Source organism: Rhinopithecus roxellana, chromosome 14 (genome assembly GCF_007565055.1).
Source record: "Rhinopithecus roxellana isolate Shanxi Qingling chromosome 14, ASM756505v1, whole genome shotgun sequence".
NCBI lineage: Eukaryota > Metazoa > Chordata > Mammalia > Primates > Cercopithecidae > Rhinopithecus > Rhinopithecus roxellana.
This window is the reverse complement of record NC_044562.1, coordinates 58,940,060-58,952,507: the sequence shown is the minus strand read 5'-3', so window position 1 is coordinate 58,952,507 and position 12,448 is coordinate 58,940,060. Positions and strand designations below refer to the sequence as shown.

Below are 12,448 nucleotides of genomic sequence, written 5' to 3'. Positions count from 1 at the left end.
TTGCATGTCCTGGCCTGGGAAGTCATATGGTGTCACTTCTGCAGCGTTTTATTCAGTGAGATGGCCCTCAAGTCTCGTCAGTTCCAAGATCAGAAGAAAGAGATTCACTACTTAGCGGGAGTGGTGGCAAGTTCTGGATGAGTGTGCAGGACTGGAGCAGTGTTGTGGGGAGACCCAAGCTGCCACGTGGCGTGCGTGTCAGGCATTCTAAGATGCCCCAGTGAAGTGATTCATTGTTAGGACACATGCATTAGACACAACACTTTTTTGCATGGTGAAGATGTCTGCGGGGGTATTGGTTGGAGTAAGTCAACATTACTTTAAAATTACTTTCTCGGGGAACATCAACCCTGACCCACGTTATTACCTCTGAGTGAGGCAGCCACGCCCCGATGTTGGACTCTGTTGAGAGCCTCTGTTTCCACAGAACACATGGGTCCCACTCACTCCCAGCAGCCCGATGGGAAAGGCACGTGGTTCCAAGACTCATCTCCCACCTGAGTAGCAAAGGCCAGGTATTTGCGGGGGAACACAAGCTTGCCTGATATCATCAGAGTCCTTGGTTGAGGGATTAGAATGTATGCTGTGTTCCCTGGAGGGCATCCATCCTTCTGCTTTTGCCCCCATAATCTCTCCTTCTCTGTGCATCCTCCAATTCAAGCAGGTGGTCAGCAGCGCCAGGCTTGTTGCCTCACAGAGGGTCACGACTTAGTCAAAGCAGAAATCTCACCCCCTGCGAGAATTTATAGATTTTGTTTCCAAAAACGCAAGCCCTAGGTTTCAGTGGAAGAGCAAGAATCTGAAGTACAGAGTATCTTAGCCAGAAGCATGAAGGAAAAATACCTTCCAGCAATTGAGACAGAGCATCTCCTGGGCTGGGGGAGCCGATGAGGGCAGGGACCCTTGCAGGTCCTGGAGGAAGGGGGCGTCCACCCGGTGGGGCACAGCTTGACTGTGGTCACTCTCCTCACCATGGCTTCTGGACCTCCACTAGATTGCCTTCCCAGCGTCCTCGTGGTCAGGTGTGGTCACCTGATGAGACAGGCAAGCAGAAGTGAAGTGTGCCACCCCAGGACAGGTGAACAAGGCACAGGCCTGCCTTTCCACCTGTGAGAGGCAGCCTCCGAGATGCCCAGCAATCCCCACCGCCTGGCATTCACACTCTTGTGGGACCCCTCTCCTTGAGTATGGAAGGGACTACACAGAACACTGCAGAAGTAATGGGGTGGGACACAAAAAGACGGTGGCTTCTGTTCTGCTCTCACTGTCCTCTCCCAGCACCCTCCCTCTCTCCCTTTCTCCCTTATTTTAATGAGGCCAGCTGCCATGCTGTGCACTACACCAGGCAGAGGCCCTCATGGCAAGGGCCTGAGCACAGACTGGAGCCAACGGTCCTCCAGGGACAAAGGCTCCAAGTCCAAGAGTCCATGAGGAGCTGAATTCTACCAACAGCCATGAATGAGCTTAGACATGGAACCCACTCCAGTTGAACCTTCGGATAAAACCCAAGACCCTGCTGAGGGCTTAACTCCACCCTCATCCAAGAATACAAGGTGGGGGCACTCAGCTGAGCTGTGCATGGATTTCCAACCCACAGAAACTGTGAGATCATAACTGTTTGTGATTTGAAGCCACTAAGTTGTGGGGGTGATTTGTTCTGCATCAGTAGATAACTGTTGCATGTTTCCCATCTGTTGGCTGAATGCAGCATCCTCCGCTGACCTGGGGGAGGGCAAAAGTGCAGAAGGAAGGTTTCCACAGACCAGGAGTACCTGCTGTGCGGGCCAGTCAGGAGGCAACAAAGTCGACTGTGTCGAGAGACTGAAATTTGTTGTTGTTCCTGCACCTATTGCTCCCCTGAGATGGAGTGGCTGTGGGCTGCATCTAGGCAGAAAACCTGCATCATGTGGGAATACATTAGGCTGCGTGTGATAAAATACCCGGAAAACAATGGTGTAAACCAGTAAGTGTGTTTTTCTCACGGGGCAGGTGGTTTGGGGGTCAGTGCTGGTTGGTGTTGGCTCAGCAGCTGTACATCCGGGCAGAGGCTCTGTGGCTCTCCTGGCCTTTCTCTCGCCTTTGTGGGATGTCTGCTGCTTCTCCAGGCTTTGTGTCCACTCTTGAAGAGCAGTGCCAGCTGTTTTGCCATTTCCATGAGGAAAGGAAAAGTTGTCTCAGATGTCCCTGGCAAGCTTCCACTATTTCTCCTTGGTCAGAGTGTGTCACTTGGCAGCTCCTGGCTGTTTCCCTGAGTGGAAGAAGTGCCTCCTCAGCTCACTCCCTCTGCTAACTGCAGCATCTCCAGCTTGCTTCATGCGTCTTCTTTCTGCTAATGTGTTATCCTTCTCCTCCAAGCTGCAAAGAAGGGTCTGGCCTGGAAACCTGAATTCCAGTCACGGTTCAGCCCTTAGCCTTGTTTGTGGCTTTGGCTACTTGTCTTTCTTCCCTGAGCTGTTATGTTCTTCTATACAAGTGATTCCGTTCCAAGGACTAGCTAAATCATTTGGAAATTTTAAGATTCATGGATAAAAGGAGGCCTGGAAAGAAATGAAAAAGAAGCAGAATTCCATTAGGAATGCCTAGCGGTGAAACTGGGAGTGCAATCCCGCTGGCTGAGGGGCTCCTGGAAAAAGAGGTCTGAGGTGGAGAGAGGGTGGGGCAACCGGAAGGGCCACGTGGCAGGATGAGAAGGCAGTGGCAATGCCAGAGATAAGACGGGCTCTGCAGATTTTGCCTTTAGAGCAACCAGAATTTCTCTTTGGCCAAAAGACATGTTTGTAGCGAGGGAGAATCTGGCTGAGGACACTTCTGCTTGTGTGCGTTTCTTTTAGGCATAACATCAGCTTTCAGGGCACGGGCAGGGCTTTCTCTCCCTAACACGGAGCAGGTGGCCCTTCCCCAGAGGATGGCCTCAGGCACCATCAGACCCGTCAGAGAATCACAGCCTGGTGCCTGCCAAGCACCCCCGCCACCTCCTGGAACCTGCAGTTCTTGTCTTACTTACAAATGATACCGAATTCCTGGGCAGCCCCCTGCTCTCCACATTTTCTGGATTTGTGCAGTCTGCTTTGCTTTGCACAATGTTTTTGCACACAGTGTCACTTGCCCTTCATGGCAGCGCCTGTGAAGGGTGACAGCTTCCTCTGGAGACCCTTTGTGACCTGTCCATCCGGGCCCAGTGAGATAAGCCCCTTGGATCCTGAGCACAGAGGGCCTGTTGTCCACCTCACAAGTCAAGAAAGGAACTCTGCAGCTCCCTGGCATTCTTCCCAGGTCCCCAGCAAGATCATCCTAGGTGTGCCGAGGTCAGAGCCCACAGAAGTGACCCCAAAGGTAAAGTCTGCAGGTACAGCCACCTGCTCTTTGTGACTCCAGGGACCACTGGTGGAGTCCAGTGGGGACCTCCTCATACACACACGTCCACCGGAGAACATGGGGCCCTCTTATCCAGAGACAGCTGCAGAAAGGCCTTTAGCATATGAAGTTGAAATGCTTCACCGGCCACTCTTCTTCCTCCTATGCACTGTACTTCCTTCTCAGATGCCCCAGCTGCTGAAAAAGATCCATCCTGTAGGGTTAGGGAGTACCCAGGTGTGGAAATGAAGGACCCCTGGCCCTTTCCACTGCTGCCTGGGGGCAAAGCAGGCCCTGCCATCAACTCAGGCTGCAGCTGCAGGTGCACGCGGAAGAGGCTGGAGGTTCACCGGCCTTTCAAGGGTAGGTGATAACAGACAAAATATTAGGCTGTGCAAACATGAGGGACAAAATACACTGCTGTGTGGGAACTAAGGTGATCTCACTGTCAGAAAAGGGGTCTCCTCGCCATGCAGCGGGGCCGCGAGCATCACATGCCACTCGCCCAGGCTGGGAAGAAAGTGCAGTGATTCAGCCTTTCCTAGATGAGGAAACCGAGGCTCAGGGATGTGGGGTGGCTCAGGAGAATTCCTATGTGAGGTTCAGAGCCGGCAGCCTGGCTTGGGACTTCTGAATTTCAAGGGTTGACCCCTTTGCAGGCTCTAGGCCTGGCCACCCTAAGTGGGGAGTGGGGACGGCTGTTCTTCCTGCCCTCTGACCTGGTGCTAATTCCCCCGAACTGATCTTTCTCCTCCTGGCGTCCTCTTGCCCACCCCTCCTCACTTCCGCAGGCTCCCCAAGAGTCAGGCAGGGCCACAGGCCCGTGGGACTTCACAGCATGCCAGGCAACATTCAGCCTTAGCTCTTGACCTGGTCAAAGGGAGGGAGGCCTCTAGAAAAGGTTCTTCTCTCTAATGGGAAGCAGCTGAGCAGCACACCCCACCATCACTGCCATGACGGGAGGACTGCCCGGACATGTCTTCCCAGAGCAATGTGAACAGCTTCCCCTCTCTCTCTCTTTCTGTCTCCATCTCTCAGCCCCCTTCACCCCCAAACTGCAGACTGGTGAGCTCAGGGACTGATGGTTGTTATTTCAACCGAGTTCAGGAGTCACGTGTTACACAGCAGCAGATGCTCGGAACACCCTGTCACCCCCACATGGCAGATTCAAGTTCCTCTAGCACTTATTGAGTGCCTTCTGCATGCCGACTCGGAGCCTTCACACTCTCTTGCCCAGCAGCCCAGGGCAGTCGATCTCCGTGGACATGCAGCCTCCCCTCGTGTGCAGGGTCCGTTCACGTGGCCGCTCATCTCCTGGGATGAGTTTTCAGAGTGTGTCCTTGCAGGCATCCCCGTGGGAAGCAGGTTCGAATGGGGGGTGCACAGGGAGGTACCTGGGGAGACACGTCGAAGCGTCCACTCCTAGGGAGCTTTGGTTTATCCCCAGGTGTCCTTGGTTTGGGTGAAGGGACAGGATTTCAAAGCAGCCTTTCCCTCTGTCCTGCTCCCTGCCTCTCAGATGAAGATGGCCTGCCAACTGCTGGCCTCTGTAGGTGACCATCCCAGGGACAGCTGCATCCCATATGGAGCAGAGGCTGGTGGCTGGCAGGTCTGTGACCACCATGCCGCCAAAACATGTTGCTGGTGTACAGATGTTTCTCTCCACACATCCCGGAGCTGTTTGAGGGCAGGGCTGTATCAGAGTCGCCCATGCACACTCACGCAGCACGGTGCCCTGAGGACCTCGCCAGCACCACGCAGAACCTTTTGTTGGAGAAACTGGCGGTCATAGTGATGGGAGGTGGAGAGTATAGTCTGGCTGTTGGCCATGCTTGAGTCCTCACCTCCATGTGTGCTGTGGCCACCTTAGCACAGAAGCACATGCTGTGAATCTAAGAGGGAAAACGTGTGTGTTCTGAGTCTTGCTGAAGGCTACAGGGTTCCAGGGAGGAGGCTCCTACCCACAAGGGCAGGGGTGCCCTGCAGTGGCCAACTCCTGGCCTCCAGGTGGCCAGCCACCGTGCTTTCCCCTCTTCCCTGGGTTTCCGTCAGTTTCCCAGCTGCTCCCACAGACTCATCTGCTGGGGACAGCCAGTTCAATCGTAAGAAAAGAAAGGCAGATACTGTAGGTGACATTTTTTTGGCAGTCTCCAGAGAAAACAGGAATCTGGACTCAGGAGAAATGTTGTGTGCAGTGGAAGACTCTGGTGCCCACTCACCTGGGTCAGGACTCAGGGAAGTTCGAGGGCCTCCCGTGAGATGGCGTGCCCTCAGGGGCGTGGTGGGGGCCACGTTGGGAGCAGTCTTTCCTCAGGGGCTCAAGGAGGGCATGTCCATATTTTCATATTGGTTTAACTTCATGCTGGCCATTGGCAAAGATAAACCAAAAAAAAAAAAAAAAAAAAAAGATCAAAGACATTGTCAGTGGGGAAGGGAGTTTTCCAGATGAATCAGAATCCATTAATTTTAGCCCCACACATTTGGTGACTGAATATTCACATGACACACGCACAATAGAGGGATGCAAATCTGTCCCCAGCACACTTGCGTGCCGAGGTGACGTGGCAGGCGTGGTGTCTCCGTCTCCCAGCACCGCCAGTCTCCCTAAGGAGCCCCTGGACTGACTGCAGACCCGGCCCAGGGCGTCAATGCCAACCAGCCCATGAGGGAGTTCAGCCTGTCCAACTTGACTCCCTCCCTCTGCTCCTCTGTGCGAAGGTGCCTGTGCCTACAGGGCTGGGGGAGGTTGGCTTAGGGACCCCACCTGATCTGGATGAAGCCTGAAGATCCACAGGCCTCTGGGGAGACCCTGGGCAGGCCCCACACCTGGCTGCTTTCCTGTATCTCCTCAGGGAGGTGTGGCACGGAGGCTTGGGCTCAGCGTCTCCTACCCACGGGCTGCTGTGCTCAGTTTCACGGTTTCACCCTCGGGGCCTCTGTGTCTGCAAGGGAGCTCAGTTAGCAGCTGTATAGGCCTAGGGCTTCCCACCTGCCTTGCCGTTCCCATAACAGTGAGCACCCAGTACTGATGCTGGAACGGCAAGCCCTGACACAGAGCCATGTTTCTAGCAGTTATTTGAACCCCAGGGGTTTATTGTGGCAGATGCATTCCAGAAACCACACCTGGATTGGGGTGTGAAGCTTGAACACTGCTCCAGGCCTGATGGACCCGGGCTATGAGGTTGCACCATGGCCACAAGCACAGCTTTTGGGTGGTGGAGAAGGTGCACTGAGAGACCAATGCTGTGTCTTTAATGGACCTGGGCACCACCTGGCTTAGGGCACCCTCAACCTGCCATCATCTACATCTCGGGGGGCTAGACGATAGTTCCAGAGCAACCACAGGAGTGGTCCCTGCCTGGTGCTCCTCCCAGGAGCAGGAGACCCCTCTCCTGGGCCAACCTCAGGCACTATGTGGCCTTCGCTGCTCCTGGGAGTGACTGTCTGGGAGAGGCTTTGGAGCTAACAAGGCCCAGAGTTGCAGAGCACAAGGTTCTCTAGAAATCCCTCTCCCATGTCATGGACTGGGAAACTGAGGCAGGGAAGAGGGAGCAGAGGCAGAATCCCATGGCTGACCATTTGCTCTCCAAATTCTGAATGCCCAGCAGTGTGCTTTTTAAAGCTTTATTAAGGTATAATTTACATGTCATAAAATTCACCCACCGTGAGCAAGCGTACAATTGCATGTTTTTCGGTAAACTTACAGATTTGTGAAGCCATTGCCACACTCCAGTTTTACAACCTTTTCATCACCCCAAAATCCTCTCGAGCCTGCTTGCTGTCAGCCCCCAGTTTCACCCTCAGCCCCAGGCACTGCTGGCGTATGCTCTGTCTCTCCCAGCGGCACTTTCTGTGGATGAGAGGTGAATATCCAAACCTAATCAGGTACCAGGCAAGCATTACGGGCATTCGACCCGTGAGTGCTGACACCCATGCTCAGAAGGGCTCCATGCTTGGGGTTCAGAGCTCTGCAGTCCTGCTCCTGCAACCCCTGGTCACTTTTTCTTCAGTCTGTTTTGTAAGCACAATCTGATGAGGCCGAGTCTCATGTTCCAGGCATGGAGCCTGGGCCCACACACCTCCCGCCCCTTCCCACTGATGTCCTTAGTCCACACTCAAACCCCCACCCTCTCCTCCCAGGGCCACTGCCCGCCTCTCCCAAAGCAGTGACTGGGTCTTGTTAGCAGGGGGTGACCTGCCTTCCTGAGTCACTTTCCATCCTGGTGGCAGCCTGGGCCCTGTGTGGTGAGGGTCACGGTCGGGTCTGGCACCATGCAGCATCTTGGGTGGAACCAGGAGACGACTGTCTCCCATCCTGGGCTGGACGGTGGCTCGGCAAAGTCAGTCCCTCGCACATCCTCGATCCAGGTCCCGTGTGTGCCCCGGCTCTGAGGTTCAGCCTGTTGGTTGAATCTGGTTCAGCCAATGAATCTGGGTTCATGTTTAAAGCAAGTATCTCTTACTATGAGCTGTTTTCATGAACTTGGGACTTGGGAAGGCTGTAGCCACTGTCTCCAGGCAAAGACCATGAAGAAGGTGAGTGGGTGAGGGCCAGGCTGAGGCTCCCAACACAGCCTGTGGGCAGACGGACGTAGAGCTAGGAAGGCTCCAGTTTATGTAGCAGAAAGTACATACCCATCCCTCCCCCAAACACGATAAGCTGACATCCATTTCCTAAGGGCTACTGAGTTCTGCCAAGCAGCAAATAAATCATCCGCAACACCAGCGACGGGACAGGCAAGGAATCAGAAACCACAGGCGCAGTGGCCGTGGTGCCAGGAGACATCACTGTCTGCCGCGGGCAGGGGACGCTGTGCCATGAACACCCCTGCCAGCTGGAACTGGGCTCTGTAGAGGTCTTGCCCGGGTGGGGGCCCTTGCATAGCCCCTCGGAGCTGCCCTCCGGAGTGAGGCACAGAGGCAGGGGCAGAGTGCAGGGTCTCAGTTGACACCTGCCACCATCTGGGTTTGGACAGACAGCATGCCGGGTCATCGCCAGACCCGTCAGAAGATGCATTTGATCACTGGTCACAGCAGCACTGTCCACATCATTCCAAGAGACCCAGTCGGTGGTGGAGGGTGAGCATGGAAAATGGCCTTTTGCAGTCACTTGCTCCGGCCATCTCAGACACAAAACCTGGAGTCAGCATCTTCCCCTGACACCCTGGCCCCGGCATTTGCAGTGAGGCAGCAGATGTTATAATCTAGTTCGAGATGGCCTTGGTGGTCTCACTCAATTCAGGTCCCGCCTAAAGATAGCCTGGAGCAGAACTGCCCCCTCCAGGAGGGGAGCTGAGCCATCGGCCTCTGGGGCACTAAGAGCAGGGTGCCTGGGGTCCCTGCCACCTGGGCTTCCTAGGTCATATCACTTGGTTCCTTGGGGTCACAGCAGCAGAGGTAGGATGACAAAAACCCATTTGCAGCTGCCTTCAGACAGAGGCCAGAGCTCAGAGCTCACCACCCCCGCCCCCACGCCCATCGAGGAGTCTCAGATGGAAGCTATTCTCTCTCACATGACAGGTGTTGGGAGGCTCACATTCCCTCGCAGGTGGAGAAGTGCTTTTTCAATCTCCAGCCCCACCTGTGAGCGCTGACCTCATCAGCATTTCCCGGGGCTATAAATAGACCTGAAACACAATGAAGGGATCCAGTTTAGAGAAAACAGCCGTGGACCTTATGTCACCTCAAAAACGCTTTGGTAAGGCAAATGCCGTTCTGAACTCTGTCCACTTTATAAGTGTGGACACCACCATGACCCTCTCCTAGAGCACACATTTGAAGGGTGGGTCCAGAAAAATAGATCCAGATTCCCTGCTGGATCTAAATTTTAGACATATTTTGCCTGGCTGAGCATTATTTTTTAGAGTTTATATTGATTGTACACATTTAATAATCTAGAAATCCTGGTTTCTCTTGATAAACCAGAAGATCTGGCCACATTGGACTCAGTGTTCCCCAGGATAATAAGCTGGGTTCACACAGCTCTTTGGGTGGGGGCTGTGTACTGCCAGTCCCTGCCAACTGGGCCACATCCAGTTGTTGACACCAATTAACCATACTGTTTTCATCAACGTCCCCTGAGAAGTGGTCGTGAGCCTGCAGGACTTAGTTAACTGCAGGTGTAAAATGGGACATCAACTCCTGGAACTACCTTTTTCATAAAAATATATTCTTAAGGTATAAGTTTTCACAGTTTCTAAAAACAGCTGATGTTTTCTGGCTGTAAAGTAGGACCCACATAACTACATATGACTTCATGTTATTGATTAAATCTTTGAGATATTGATCACAAACATTCAACTGCATTAATCTATATTAGAAATTTGAGAACCACCTCCTCCCCAAAGAGTTTTCAGAACCTGGCTCCCCCCATACCAAAGGGCCCAGATCATAATGTCTGCAGAGATGGGCTTGGCCAATTGGCATCAACAACTGGATGTGGCCCAGTCAGCAGGGACTGGCAGTACACAGCCCCCACCCAAAGAACCATGTGAACCCAGCTTATTGTCCTGGGGAACACTGAGACCAATGTGGCCAGCTCTTCTGGTTCATCAAGAGAAACCAGGATTTCTAGATTATTAAATGTATTAAATCAATCTGAACTCTAAAAAATAATGCTCAGCCAGTCAAAATGTGTCTAAAATTTACATCCAGCAGGCAATCTGCCCGTTTGTGACTCTGTAGAAATTATACAACAAAGACCCCTAGGCTTCCTGCTGCATCCTGCACCCTGGTCCCCTGGGGGAGCTTCATGCTGACTGTCCCCTCCTCTCTTACTCTGTGGCTTATTCCCCTATACACTTTCCAGAACCCCATGAACCTGCACAGATCTCCAGATTGTCTTCTCCAGATGGTCAGGAGGGACAGAGGGATCAAACTATCCCTGACTGCTGGGGATTCACAGGCTGCCTCCAGAAACAAGGACACCTGGGGCTTCTAGAAGTAGTCAAGAGAATGTCATTTCACAGGTGCAGGGTAAACCAAAAAAATACTACTTTGTTAGTGTAATTGGTAGGAGTGAGAGAGCAACATTTTTCCTGTTGAATAATGTCAAGGAAATCACAGTCAGAGTGTGGGCCCTGCAGTTGGACCATCTGAGTTTAAAGCTCCTCCATGAAGTTTACTAGTTGTATGAAAAAATCTGTGTCTCAAGTTTATTTACTAGTAAAATGGAGACAATATTAATATTTATCATATCATTGTTAGGAGGATAAATTGGCACATGTCAGGTTTTTAGAACACTGTCTGGCAATGAAACCCTCAATCAAGTTTGTTTACCATAACCATTATTGTTATTTCTGGTCACCACTCCTCCTTTCCAAGTCCCCAGGAGTACACAGTGACAACAGCAAAGGTACATTTCATTTGCTGGGTTCTGGCTTCATTTGCCCAGCTACAGGGCATACTGGTGAAAGGGCTTGTGCCAACCTAGCACCCTGGCTCATACCACATCTCAACCGGGTCATGACATCTTACCCTATCTCATAGGGAAAGTAAGGGGCAGGGAATCAAAGGGAGACAAGTATCCCACAGCCCACCAAAAGAAAGCTTGGAGAGGTGGCTCTGAGTATCCCCCTCCCCACTACAGGAAACAGTGACCCCACGGTCCCATTGCATAGACCCAGGAGTGGGTCTTTTCCCCCCAAAATGTCCTCTGCACAGTTCCATGCTATTGCCCTGTCCCAGACTGACAATACAGGGAGGGGACAGGAGACAACTGGCAGCTAAGGAGAGAGCACCGCCAGCCTCAGGTGCATGGAGCTGAAAACCTGCACACCAGAACCCCTCCTAGTCAGTCACCAAGCCCCTCAAGCCACATTTCCCAGCCCTGTCTGAGGATTGGAGTGGTCATGTGACTCATTCTAGCCATTGGAGTATAAGCAGAGTTCATGACCACCTTACCAAGCCTGGCCCATAATCACCTCCTCTCTCCACCAAAGCATCACTTCTCCATCCTCCCTCCTCCTGTCCTCCCTCCTTCTCTTCTCCTTCCATCACTGGCTGGATATCCACACTCAGTGAGACCTCAGAAGCCAGGGGTTCAAGAAGGCAGAGTCTCCATCCGTGCCTGGAGCTCGACCACCGCTGACTGAACTTCATGGGAGCAAGAATCCCATATCATTGTATTGAGCTGTTGAGGTTTCTGGGTTTATCTGTCACAGCGGTTTGCATCCCACTATCTGGTACAGCAGGGCTGCCTCTGTCCTGCAGGTACATCCCCAACTGCCCCAACCCTGTGTGGAGTCCCAGTGCCGAGCCCAGTGGTGAAGTGTGTGGACTTCAGGGTTGGACTGGCTGCATCCAACCCCAGCTCTGCCACGGCTGCAGGCAAATTGCTTTAGCCCTCTGTGCCTCAGTTTTCTTGTCTGTAAAACGAGGATCAGAGTATTTCCTCCCTGTATAACAGTCATTGGAAAGATGAAATGAGTTAAACCTGTAATGTGTTTACAGCTATTTGGGGCCAGTAGTATCTGCTAGGCAGGGGCTTCCTGACAGCATATTTCATTTGTAGAGATAAGGAGCTCCCACACCAGCCATAGCTGTCATCATGACACAGTCACGGTTCTTTATGCTTCCCATTAGTTAGTTTTCCTCTCACTCAAGGCTGATTTGCTTAACTTAACAGGAAGTGTCCACTGAGCTGGGAGGTCATTGACGGCCCAGCCCTGCCAGGCTGCAGCGTGGGCTCCACCCCTGCCAAGACTCCTACCTTTAAGCTCAGATATTGACCAAAGATGTGGCCTCTGCATTAAGGTAGCTCCCAGCTCCAGCCTCAGCTACAGGCTCATCAGACAAGATGATCCCTGCCCTACTGGTAAGGTCCTTTAGGGCCCTTAGTCATCTTTTCTATCAAGACATTAGCCGGAGCTATCACAGGCAGTCAGAAAAGATGAAAAACTATTAAACATAGAGAAGAAGGAGGCTGGGGTCTCAACTTGCCTCCCAGGGCTGTAGGGACAACGGCTTCTAGCAGGCATGAGAGCTTCCCTTTGTAACAGGTGTTTCCTCACCCTAAGCATGAATGGCTGAGAGGAGCCGTCCACGCTTTTAGGGTAAAGTCAAGGACACATCTCCCAATGGATGCTCCACACAG

At 52.7% G+C, this 12,448-nt stretch overlaps 1 long non-coding RNA gene across 1 annotated transcript in view; it reads left to right on the top strand.

Moving 5' to 3' along the window:
• Positions 1–1,892: 1,892 nt before the first annotated feature.
• The window catches only part of LOC104660450, a 34,648-nt gene continuing 24,092 nt past the window's right edge, over positions 1,893–12,448 (top strand). Inside the window, exon 1 of the long non-coding RNA XR_747710.2 lies at positions 1,893–1,963. This is a non-coding gene — a long non-coding RNA (uncharacterized LOC104660450). The remainder of the gene's footprint in view (positions 1,964–12,448) is intronic.